Source organism: Lepisma saccharinum, chromosome 26 (assembly GCF_977018435.1).
Source record: "Lepisma saccharinum chromosome 26, izLepSacc3.1, whole genome shotgun sequence".
NCBI lineage: Eukaryota > Metazoa > Arthropoda > Insecta > Zygentoma > Lepismatidae > Lepisma > Lepisma saccharinum.
Window position 1 is genome coordinate 8,712,356 of NC_139254.1, and position 13,353 is coordinate 8,725,708.

The 13,353-nt window shown below is 39.2% G+C and overlaps 1 protein-coding gene across 2 annotated transcripts in view; it reads right to left on the reverse strand.

Moving 5' to 3' along the window:
* Positions 1-5,068, reverse strand: part of iav (transient receptor potential cation channel subfamily V iav) — a 208,395-nt gene extending 203,327 nt beyond the window's left edge. The window contains exon 1 of one of the 2 annotated variants that reach the window (XM_083112163.1): positions 4,993-5,068. The gene's annotated coding sequence lies outside the window, so the exon portion shown is untranslated. Of the gene's footprint in view, positions 1-4,988 lie in introns of both variants that reach the window. The other variant, XM_083112164.1, reaches the window with a different exon arrangement.
* Between the last annotated feature and the right edge of the window lie 8,285 nt (positions 5,069-13,353).

Consider the following 13,353-nt stretch of genomic DNA (forward strand, 5'->3'; position numbering starts at 1 on the left):
TGGTTGTGTGTTACTCTGGGGTTGGGTTTACATTATCTGTAGAAGTTTTGATAGATTATGTGTTACTAATTGTTAGGTTTTCCATTCTCATTATTGCTTTGATTCTAATAAATGTTTTTCACATAAATGGATCGAAACTTTATAATCAGCCTGTATTTCACTTCAGTCACGGTAAATTATGTTAATTATTGAAACAATGTTGCAGGATTATGATAACTTCAATCTGAAGAAGTGTTTTTTGAGGTGGCAACACTACTATGGGGGGAAATTTCTCTCGCTTGCCTCTCCCTGGAAAAAAATCCTGCGGACGTACATGGAGATCTCTGTGAGTGAAGGCGCCATAGCGACGTTGGTCTCCAAAATGCAGTTCAGGGTGTACTGCGTGGAAGAAAGGTTGACATTTGGGTGGCCTCTGAAAGAACCGTCCTTTACACGCCGAACCCTATCTTATCATTTCGAAGTTGGTTGCAAAATTTTTTTGGTAGTTTAAAAAGTTAACCTTTACTCGGCCAATGGATCATATGTGACCCATAAAAAATATAGGCGTAGTCGGACGATGGGCCACTGGTACATGTGCTTTTAGCACCTTCATACTTGTATGTGAGGTTGTAAACGCTGACAGATGTTGAGATAAAACTTTGAAATGTCATGTGGAAGATAACCTACCCACCCAGGACCCCCTCCCCCCCCCCCCGACTCCAAAGTTACGTATGGAAGCTGGCGCGAATTTTAAATGTGTACACTTATTTGACAAAAATGTTATAACTCTTAGACTATTTGACCAATCTACTTCGGGTAACTTTTGTTTTGCAGCTAGAACATCAGGGTATGCAACCGTGCAGGAATCAAGACGCCAAAGCGAATAAGAGGGGTTGGGTGGGTCGCGGCCCACAACTTTCAATGAAAAAATCATAAAAATGGGGAGTTTGCCCCTCTTTCCCCGCTATTTTGGGAAGGGGAGGCAAACTTTAGCCTTATTTTCAAATAATGGTCCTTCGCAACTGAATGAAAGTCATTTCATGTTCATGGGTGCTTTACATTATCGAATATGTGAAAAAAAATCCATTTTTATGATTTTTTAATTGAAAGTTGGGGGCCGCGGTCCACCCAACTCGTCTTATCAGTTTTGATTCCTGCACGGTTGCATGCCCTAGCTGCAAAACAAAAGTTACCCGAAGTAGATTGCTCAAATAGTCTCAGAGATATAACGTTTTTCTTCGAAAACTCGCTCGGCGGTCTAAAGGTTAATGCGTAACAGGTTATGGTAAAATCATTGTTTGCGACAGCAGAATGCTTTGTAATGTAGGCCTATTAAGCATTTTTATTAATTAATGAAAATGTTCTATCAACAAAACTAGTATTAGTATTTTTTTAATATCTGTAATAATAAAAACATTGCAAAATATTCTTTCAGTTAGATTTATTAACCCTAACAGCACAGTGTTGTACATCAATAATTCATTACGCCTAGAGGGAGGGGGCGTGGACTAATTTGAGGACGCAAAGGGGGACGCAGGCCCAAAAAGGTTGAGAACCCCTGCTCTAGAAGAAAGCGCAGGCACAGCGTTTTGTTTATACAAATTTTCCGCATGGCGTCCAGCGGAAGGCATGTCCTTCTGGCAGAAATAAACTCTGCTGCGAACACTATTTACTCATTTTAATCACATTGTAAGAACAGTTAAAGACACACTCATCTTGCGCATGTTGCTTCATATCGCTCTCTGTTAAAATTATAATACATTTTCCGAACTAGTGCAGTTTGAAGCATGCACGCGCGTTGTGTGGAAGCAGCAGACGATTCTCACAGAACAAACCAGCCTCCTGGCCCGTGCGTTTGGTGAATCTCGTTCTTGCACGAGACGCACGGAATGCGACTTTTGGGACAGCATAATGAACCTCGCGAAACGCACGGAAGCTCTTAATGGGACAGCCAGTTACCATAACTCGTTTAACGCGTTAAACTCGTGCGACTTTCGGAACGGGCGCTAGGTCTGGGCATGTATGTTTCCTGCGAGTGTACCTTTATGAATTCCATCACATCATTATTCGTCCCGATTAGTCAAAGGTGTCAGAAAACCGGCACTAGATAACAAAAATCAAAGCGTAGGTGGTTTCGAAGCAACGCGAAATGAAAAAAAAAATGTGAGCTTTAAAAATGTCGCCGCCTTGTAATCAAGTGGTACAGGTTTTGATACCGGGTGGAGCGGATCCCACCTTGAACTGTAGGTCCAGTCCCAATTAGCCTTACTGTGCAAAATTGGACTTACCAACTCCAATTCCTTTAAAAATGTGGCCATGGCAAAGAATTGAGTATTTGAAATGGGTAGAGAAAGTAAGAAATGAAATTATATTAGGAAGGATCGGTGAAAGAAGAGTAATGCTGGAAGTGATGTAGAAGAGAAAACAAGTTAGCTGGGTCACTAGCCAAAACATATCGCCCACCAAGACGTGGGTAAACGCGGCAACAGAACAGTACCCTTGACCCTCTGTAGGCTACTGCTCTAGAGAAAGTGAAATATCTTCCATGGTTTATGAAGATTTTATTGTTTGTGAACGTTTTCAGTTTATTTTGGCTCTCGGAAATGTGTTATTTTGAAGTAAAGTACGTTTGTTTCCTTAGCATGTTACTTTACTGTGAAGCAGAACAGCCCGAAGGCTTAACGCAAGTGAATATAGCACCCAATCGACATTCCACAACAGCAGCTATAATTTTACGTACTTAGGTTAGGATTGTTAGGTTTGGTACTGATAGTTATTTTCAGCGTGTTCTTTCGCTATTTTAGGGTATATACAAACAGTTTTTAATAACAAAAAGCTTCGAAAATACTCCGAAATTGCAGGTTTTAACTTACGTGGGCCATTCTTTGGGATCAAATATCTCAGTTATTTGTGCTTTCGTAACGCTGGAACCACTTTTACATTACGTAAAACATTGAAATCTGTCGATTTTAAAAAAAATCGACGTAATTTACGAGGGGGGTAAAGTGGGTAAACGGTCCGCAACAGAACTTCTGTTGCCTGCTTCTATTGAAATCAAATGGTGTAACGCCCACTACCGTGAAACGCGCGGAATTTCCGTGCCAGAAGTCTGCAGGCTATCTTAAAGGTTATCGCCCACTGACACGCCGGAAATTGGTCTGTTGCTGCGTTACTCCCCGGGAAGAAGAAAGTATCAAATAATAATGATTTAATTTTTATTATTTATCGTCGCATTTCTGTTCAATTTGGCTAATCGCGACGATGTGGGTGATATGATGAAATTGATGACGGAACATTCGCAAAGAACACCCATGCCTAGGTCTGGATTCGAATCCAGGAGCTCTGGCGCCGAAACGCGTTGAGCTAACCACTCCGCCACGGAGGTTAGCGAAAGTGTCCAATGATATGGAGAATAAGGTGCAAGATTAGAAAACCTGGAGGTTGTAGCGAAACACTACATATTAAGGCAGAGAACTATGAATGATTTTTTAAAAAAGTTTTTTAATGTAATTTTGGTACTACTATAGTATGGGGGTGACACCTATAAATCATATATTTCGCACTTTTTTACATTGCTAACTTACTATTTTGGAATGCGGAACATTTCCTAAGGTGAAATAATGCATTTCTAACTAAGATAATGTCTATTTCTTACATTTACGAGTACTTACTGTTACTTGTTATTTAGATTCTGTAACACACATTATGGCGACAGTGTACTGGTTCATCGCGCGTTGTGCGAGTGTTTTGTCGATTTATGCAGTGTTGCAACCTCGTTCACCGGAAAATACCTACTTTCGTGTCCGGATTTGAAATTATGCTTATACCTCGCAAACCATTGACGTTAGCCCCACAAACCATTGACGTTAGCCCCAAAAAACATTTTCCGTAAGGTTAGGTTAGGCAAGCATAGTTAAAAAAATAAAAATACTCGACAAGTCATGTTCTAGTGAAAACACGGCGAGTTTGAAACACTGACTACAGGGTTATGTCATCAAACACACGGAACATTGTGCTCTCGTGCAGAAAGCAAATGGCGGCAGCAGAAACAGCGTGTCGGACAGATTTTCGCAGAAAACAACATGTATTCGCATTAAAATGGATCAAAACTACATTCACGAACTTCCACAACGCTACAGAAAACGATTTCCGTAAGTACTTTCTCCCGTAAATTTGAAGAAATCCGTCACCCCTATACTATAGTGTTACCGTAATTTCTAGGTCAGCTTTTGAGAACGAATAGTTCAACAACTTCCGCGAGACATCTATAAGACTCTAGTCCATCAAATACAAGCAATCTAGTAGATGTCGATCACTTCCTTATAATTCGGCACAAACACAGATATGCTACGTAGAAATATACAGCCGACGTGATGAATGTTTTAAATGCAACATATCCTATTGTGATAGCACTGACAAAAACAATTACACACAGGTAAAACAGTGGGAGTGAAAATCATGGCTCGTTCGACAGTTCAGTTAGAATAGAAATGGCACCGTGTGCCAGGGATCCAGGTTCGAGTCCTGGTCAAGCCTGCATTTCTCGTATAAATTTCTAGAGAGCTTCCTTGTACTGTTTGTCGGGTCGAATGCGGCATGTGACAAAGAACAGGTGACCTGGCAACACACAAGCACATGACTAAAAACAATCCATACGTGCGTATTCAATAGTCACGCGAACAGACCAACAAGGACATAAACAAATAACTGAACTCTTCCCCCGTCTCGTGCGTCGCGCTACGAAGTCCAGTACTCTTTGGCCAATTTTTACTCAACCGATTTCCTGTTGCCTTATAAAATGTTCACCGCGGGTCGAAATGGGCGCTACGAAAACCTAAAACAAACTATGATTTGATTTGAACAAGATTGATTCAGTGTGAATCAATATCACAGTACAATTTCAGCTGTTAATTAATTAACGTGACGACAAGATAAAGAAAAAAAAAGTATCCATGTTGCACCGAATCGTTCTCATTTGACGTTAGTTATCAAATTAGAAGTGCACGTACTTACCCTGCACTGCCCGAAGCTTCCGAGGTAAGCACAAACTTCACATCTCTTGCTGTGGCAAAAGCACGCTCCTATAAACCACGGCGTACGGAGAGTTGACAGGTTGCCCGGGAAACAAGGCGATGGTGGCGCCGCACTCGGCGGCAGCCGTAATTACGTACCTGCTGGCAAAGAATCTATGTGGAAGTTCTTTCGTTGACAGCAAAGCCGCCCGCGATTTTTTTTTCCAGTCAACTTGTGAATGCGGGTTCATTTCTTGCTCTCTGATTGGCTGTTGGAAAGTTGCGTTGCTCTGATTGTGAGAATATCTTATTTCCTATTTTCAGCAAAAATTTGCTGCTAACCTAACCTAACCTAATGTATCCTACAGCGCAAATAAGATATTCTCACAATCAGAGCACCGTAACTTTCCAACAGCCAATCAGAGAGCAAGAAATGAACCCGCATTCACAAGTTGACTAGAAAAAGAAAAAGCGCAGGCCGGCCACAGGATATTTTCTAGTGTTGCCCACGGGACGAGAAGGGACAGGCTTTTAAAAATTCGAGACGAAACGAGATTGATCATGTGTCCAGAGACAAACGAATATTTTCGAGACGAGACAGCATTTCACAGCATTTCCACGAGACGAGACAGGCCAAAGTCTCGTCTCGTGGGCAACACTATTTTTTTCTCAGGAAGGAAGGAGGGTGGGGGGCAGTGCTTAAAGTGGGGGAAAGTGGGATGCATTCCCCCAGTTAATAGAATTCTCATAAAACATCCCCAGCATGAGGATAATTTGCATTGTCACTTAGGGCCGGTTGCACCATCTCCGATTAACACCATTTTCCGGTTGTTCAATGTCCGCCTAACGTTACCTAGCACTTAAAGTCCCACGTAACGTAAGTGGTGGTCGGGGCTCCGCCTAACACGTTAAGTGTCAGATAAACATGGAAAAGCAGTAGACTGTGCAGCCAACAGATACGTGCAGTATCTAGTATAATCTTAAATTGCACTTTTGCAGTTAATAAAATGGCAAAGTCTCGATCAGCTGTTGTAAATTGCGAAAGTTTGCTTCATCTTTTCATTACCAAATAACAGCAAAAAGGACTGATTTGTTAATTATCCCAGAAACGGCAATAAATAAAGCAACGTTTATAAATATATGTGTAAAAATTAATATTAGGTGGTCATTTCGGTGTGTTCCGAAAATGTATATTGATATTAGGATTAGCAGTTTCACTGTAATTTCGTAAGTAGGATTTGAGTGCATGCGGGTACAGATATATAAATGAAAACTACCGTTCCCGACTTCCAGGTTAAAGTAATACATTTGATGCTTGCAAAATTGTATTAAAATGTCGTTCCAAATAAATAAATGTGTAACAAATTTCTTCAACCAAACAACACAATACACGAAATGTACACCAAGCATCAGTTGATTTTTCGCAATCCTTGTAATTTGTAATTTTTCAAATTAAAACACTCTACTTAGTCACTTCCGTCGCCATTGGTGTGCATGTAACATTGCAAATAAACAAGTAACGTGTTGTTTCCGAATAATAACTGGCAATGAATGCACGTATAATATGTAGTAGTACTATTACCGTCTAGTTCATACATATGTACAGTCAAGCAAAGATAATGGTAAGCTTGCAAGCAGTGGTCCTTTTTAGACGAGCGGCTAGGGACAGCATTAGCACATTGGGAAATGTATGCTAACAACACCAAACCTGACCTGCCTAACCTATCGACGTAGGCATATAATAGAATAAATAAGCATGTAATAGGTTTGGCAAGTTATAATTTGTTAATTTAAGCTATTATATGCATACGTGGATAGGTTAGGCAGTCCAGGTTTGGTGCTGTTAGCATGTATTTCCCAAGGTGCTAATGCTGTCCCTAGCAGCTCGTCTAAAAAGGACCACAGTTTGTACGTATGTACAGTGGGATCCATGAGTATTACCGTGCAAATTGTCCATGACTATTTTCATTAATTTTTCTCTTACATCCTATGGGTTTTTAAGGGATGGATTTTTATGTATACTGGTGCAGAACTTGTCAACACCTTGTTTTGAGTTTTCTTTTAATTCTTGAAGCTCTCATTGGGTCAAATAAAGTGCACGAACATGGCGATGGACAATTTGCACGGTAATATTCATGGATCCCACTGTACAAGGTATATTTTTCGGTTGGATATTAGTGTTTTTTTGTAAACAAATATATATGTTCTTGCACTGCGCTAGCATATAACGTTGCACGTAACTACCTATCTCTGAAAGTATATACAGCCTGGAGTTTCTTTTTTATTCTTTATAAGAATAAAACATGCGTACATACAATACTACGGTACTTTACATTACTATTTGATTATTCCTTTTGTGCTAAGATGATTATAATTCCCAAAATGTACCTTGTACATAGAACAGTTGATTAATCAATTTTTGGTACTATCCGAATTTGTTTTGAATACAAAAAATTAATTTTCATTGCATCGTAATTACTCAACCAACTTTCAATATTAATCTTGCACAAAAGCTGCATTATAATAAAGAAGAAACCTGTAAAATGGTCAACGTTGATAATACTGATACTCGCTATTCGCTAAAACGGACTGATAAATTTTTAACAGAAACGAATGATTATTAGTAACAACAGAATAGAATATTCCTCTTCTTATTCTATATATTTACAGAAACGCAGATATGTCACCCTTGAACAAAAATTTTAAAAATGTAACTTGCATTTGTTACGACTTCGCAAAATGTTGGTCATTGTTTAGTAGTGTTTAATTTTTTAAAAAAAAGTGACCGTATGTCTTATTGAAAGATAGGACGAGGAATATTCTTTTTTGCATTATGTTAATTGAAGTACATGAAAAATAATTTGAAAAGTTTACGGGTTATATTGTATCATATAACATACATTTGATATTAAATGAGAGTACGACACATGCATTACCTACTTCGATCAGCTGTTTCATTTTATTGCAATAAATATTTCGTTTCTTTAAACATATTTCAGTAAATGTCTGTTATATCGGAGACACATTTCTTAATTTTTACAGAAGAAACTACTTATGGAAATGAGTTTCTGTAGCGTTTTGAAAGTTCGTGGAGGTATTTTCTCACCGTAGAATGCTGCACAACAAGAAATAAGCACTTTTGATATAATAAACTTGCATTTTGTGCAAAGCGACAACATTATGCCGTTGTTTCCATTATGTACCTGCAGATGGCGCAGGCGTCGAAAGTCACGCGGTCTCACCAGTGTTTCCAAACTTGCCTTTTTTTAACGATTTTTTTTAATTATGATTACCTAACCTAACCTTGCCGGAAATGGTCCGTGGGGCTATCGTGAATGGTTTTTGGGGCTATCCGTCAATGGTTCGTGGGGCTATAGGGAATGGTTTTTAGGGCTATCCGTTAATGATTCGTGGGGCTATAGTGAATGGTTTTTGGGGCTATCCGTCAATGGTTTGTGATGACATAATGAACACGAAAGTAGGTATTTTTCGGTTAAGAAGGTTGAAACACTGCATACCCACTCCAAATCGACAAAACACAAGCACGACTCGCGATGATCCACAGTTGTGCGCACCATATTGTACGTTCCGCAACGGAAGAAAGGAACCAAAATAATTACTCGTACTGTGAAAAATCGAAGTTATTTTCGTGTAAATAGCATAATGGCACCTTCAACTATGTTCCGCAATACATAATTGGTAAGTACGAACCATCCGGAACACAAAATATCCGATTTTAATGTGTCTCCGATATAACAGACATCTACCCATATTTCAGTTGAAAAAGCATGCATTTGGAATTGACAAGCAGACATTAGCACATAATAAATAAACAAAACACAATCGAAAACACAACTTTCTCCAGTTTCTGTTGCCAGGTCGTACGGCAAGCAAGTTCCACCTTACAAGGTGGAGGATAAAAATGCTTGGTGCAACCCACCGCCACCTAAATCTCCCGTCTGTCGTTATCCAGCACTTTTTTAAGTGGCGGATTGAGTGGCGATGGTGCAACTGGCCCTTAATCTGCTGTCTTTCACGGCACCTCTTTTCCATATTTTCACGCCTCAATTTCTAAATTTGAATTATAGTCTTTCCAGATATCTCAGAGGGGGCAAGTGCTACGACACCAGGAGTTCCGGGTTCGAATCCCGGCCTGGACATGGATGTTTGTGAGTGCCCATTCTATTTCATCATATCATCACTCATCCCCATATTCGCAAATTAGCCAAAAGTGGCACAAGAAGCGAAGTAAAATAAAACAAACCAATCAAGAGAAGAGGTGCTCTCTCGAGATGTAACCTAAAGTAGAAGCACTAACGTCTAATTACCATTGCACGAAAAAGAATCCCTAATTACAGTTAATTAGAATTTCAGTGAAATGACGAAAGGAAGAAACAAATTATTACGGAGCATTGGTAAATCACATACACCAGGTCAGAACTTGATGCATTCACGTGAGATCCGAACCACTGTGCCTCCACCGGGTATCGAACCCAAGACCCCTTGATTACAAGGCGACGACGTAACCACTACACCATCGGGGAGGTTTAAAATATAACTACTTAAAATTACGAAGCGTATCAAGGATTGTCTGGTCCAGTGTTTGGAATAGAAGACTCTCTCCAAGGATACATGTACAACCTTTGTCAGAAAAGTTCCAGGACTGATTTTTTTATTATTTACCTGTGATATTCAAACACAAGAAATGGGTGTTATTTAGTCACCTGATATGTGTTCTGAATAGAAATGGCCTTGGAAGTGTTTCCATGTAAACACACTAGGTGGCAGCTGTGTATAGATAGCCCAGGGGACTATTTTGACAAAACCTAGGACCATTAGTTCTTAAGTTGAATGAATTATTTCTTACGAGCTCAGTCCTGGAACTTTCCTGACAAAGGTTGTATAATAAGTTCGTTTATTCCTGACTATACTGTCATAATTTTCATCATTATTGCTATTGCTACTACTATTTAATCGATTTTTATATCAAGGACTTGGCTTTCCTACAAGAACTCCTAATGGCACACATGCACAGACAAGATTACAATAAACAATAAACAATTCTCGCAGACAAGATTACAAAAAGTCAATAAACAATTCTCGCACAGTAGCACATCAATCACAAAATCTATATTGTGAGTTCCAGACATCTCTGTGAGGCTTATGTGATAAAGTTCTATACATCTTAATTAATTGCCATTGTCATCATTCACATGGCCATATATGTGAGACTACCCCAATCACATTTCTGGTTGTCAAGGATTTCTTATTTTTAAGCCCCTATCACACGGAATTGGATTTCTAGTTGGAATGCTCTAGTTGGCGATGAACTGACTTTCTAGGTAGAAATCATGGCCGCCTGGCTGACTGCTTAACTGGTTTTCAGGAATAGGTCATGTTCTAATTGCTACTAACTTTCTTCGACTAGATTCAGTGAAACAGCCAATCAGAGTAAAGTTTGCCCATCTGAAGATAATCTGTGAGTTTGCAAAGTAGCGTTTTTTGTCTGTGGTTTCCGAGTGCATACAACACGAAAGGCATGTTTACGATTGAAAAAGCTAAAATATACTTCCATACGTGTTTAGTAAACTTTGTAAAGCATGTATTTTATCAGGGCCATTCTTCTCTACCGAAAACCATTTAATACGAAGCGATATTCCTTTCGGTTGAATAGTTATTGTATTTTAAAAGTGTGAAGTGATACTTCTTTACATCTCGCGCGGCCGCCATTATGGGAACGACAGACTATCTACGGTGTAACAAGTACCGTGTGAGGCGAAAACTAGCAAATGGGTAGCCAGTCCAGCGTCAACTAGAGCATTCCTACTGGTTTTCCAGTTCCGTGTGATTCAGGCTTTAGTCAATTTGTTTCAAGTTTAGCTTTGTATGTATGAAATTAAAATATTTCGTAGTTCGAGGGGGGGGGGGCATGAAAAAAGATGGATGCCAGTCAGTGGAGGCGATTAAGGGGGGCGAGGCGGGCAGATGCCCCCTCATTTCTCGCCACTTTTGCCCCCGCACTATGCTAAACCTTATCTACAAAGGGAAATATACCGTTCTTGCCCCCCCCCCCCACCAGTTTTGTCACCTTGGAACCCAATTGCCGCCACTGATGCCGGTTAAGCAAAATGATCAGACATTTAAAATTACTTAACATTGGAGATTTCCACACCTCTAAGTAGGATTGTGGGAGGGAGACAGGCAGTCGGGTGATAGACCTAGGCCCTTCAAGGGCTCTCTAGCCACAGGATAACGTAATTCCCTTTCGGGAAAAGGTATACATGGAAAAGCAAGTAATGGATTTGTTAAAGGAATTACCATTTAATACTAAAATTTTGAAAACAAGTTCATTGAGCCAAAAAACGTTGTGCGAAAAACGAAAATTTTTCTATAATTAAAAAATTGAAAAACAAAAGGAAAAACTTGGAAAAGAGAAAAGCACACAGAAATGAAAAAAAATCTATAAACAACAAGGCTGGAAACGAAAAAGTGAAAACGAGGAAATAATACTTTTTCGAAATGCAACAAATTTTCACTTTCGAAAATCGGCAAACTTTTTTTTTCTAAAATGGCCATTCCTAGTATATATATATCACTACTCTGCACTTAATTCCTGGGATAGCAGTTTGCATAACATATTCTATGCAGAATGTGTTTGATTGATTGATTTGTTGTTTTAAGTCCACTTTATGCACAGAAAATCTAATCGGGACTGGACCTACAGTTTAAAGTGGGATCCGAACCACTATGTGCCTCCATCGGGTATCATACCCGGGACCCCTTTACAGAATTTGCTTGAATTGGAGAGATGGAGAATTCCCCTCATTCCATTTTCTTTTCCCTTCTGTATTTCTAAATTATTTCCCAACAAGGGAAAGAAAATTTCCTCCCCTCTGAGAATACGAGTTCTTTGCTGAAAATTTTGTCTAAAAGAAAGAAAAAAGAGAGAGAGAGGGACTTAGTCAGATTATTTTCGGAACAGCTCTGGCTGACTGCGCGAGTCTAGCTAGTGAGCCTACCGACAGCGAGGAGCATGAGGAAGAGGGTCCGCGATTGGTGCCGGGTTGGAATGACTTCAGTAGCTCGCTTGTTGGTTGTCTGCTTCGGAAGTTGTGACTCGCTCCCAAGCTGCAAATGCACAACAGTCAGGGTTGTTATGGAAATAATCTTACTCTCTCTCTCTTTTTGAAGGAACGAAAGAAAGAAGGAAAAAGATAGAAGCCTCTCTCTCTCTCCCTTTGAAGAAAAGAAAGAAAGAAAAGAACAAAAGTTTTTCTTCTTTCTTTCTGAAAAAGAAAGCATTGTTTTCAGTAGATCTATAGGTGTATTGAAAGATCTACTGTGTTCAGATTTTCGAACAGATATAAATAAAAATTGTTAATAAGGAAGAATGAAATGTAATATTTACAGACACCATCTTAAGGTAAATACGTCTAGAAACATATTAAGTACAATACTGAAGAAGTTATTTTCACTTGTAGTTTCTCTACTGTACAAGGGTTTTGAAACATCTACTGTGTTTAGATTTCCAAGTAAATATTTCTATCTATTGTAAACAGTATAAATTTCCATCAGGGTTCCCACGTAATCTTTGGTACAAACAGTTCCAGGTTTGATCACAAGTGGAAGTTTTAAAATTTCAGTGTCTATCCAGCACTGTGAAGACAATTCTGGAGCTACTATAAAGCAATAGTACAGGCTATGGTTTCAAAAGCCAAATTCAGCAGTGATGGGGCTTGATATGCTGACTCCACACCAGCCAAAGAAAACTGGCAGACTTTACCCCTCAGAGGACTGTTTCACCATGGACTTCTTACTAAGAATATATGTAAGAGGGTTGTTAAAGGTTCAGGAATTTTAAATAAATTCAATTCCGGTCCAGGAGAGAAAATCAGCAAAGTGTAAATTGGTTCTGAACCGCCAATAAAAATAACCTTTTTATCTGTCAAGTATTTCAATTTGGTCCGGGAACCTTTTTTCCAGCTGAATTTAAATACGGTCCAGGAACTTTTTTTCCGGATCAATTTAAATACAATCCAGGAACCTGTTTTCTGGATCAATTTAAATACAATCCAGGAACCTGTTTTCTGGATCAATTTAAATACAATCCAGGAACCTATTTTCCAATGATGCAACTTGGATCTAATTTAAATTGTGCGAGAAAAAAGGTTCCCATTCTTTTATGGAACCAAATAGAACACATTAGAATGTATGGATTTCTGGATCCTTCCGAGAGCTGTTAATTTTCAGGAATTCTAAATAAATTCAATTCCCGCCCGGAAGAGAAAATCAGCAAGTGTAAATGGGTTCTAGGCCGTAAAGAACCTTTTTACGTAAGTATAAAGTATTTCAATTCGATACA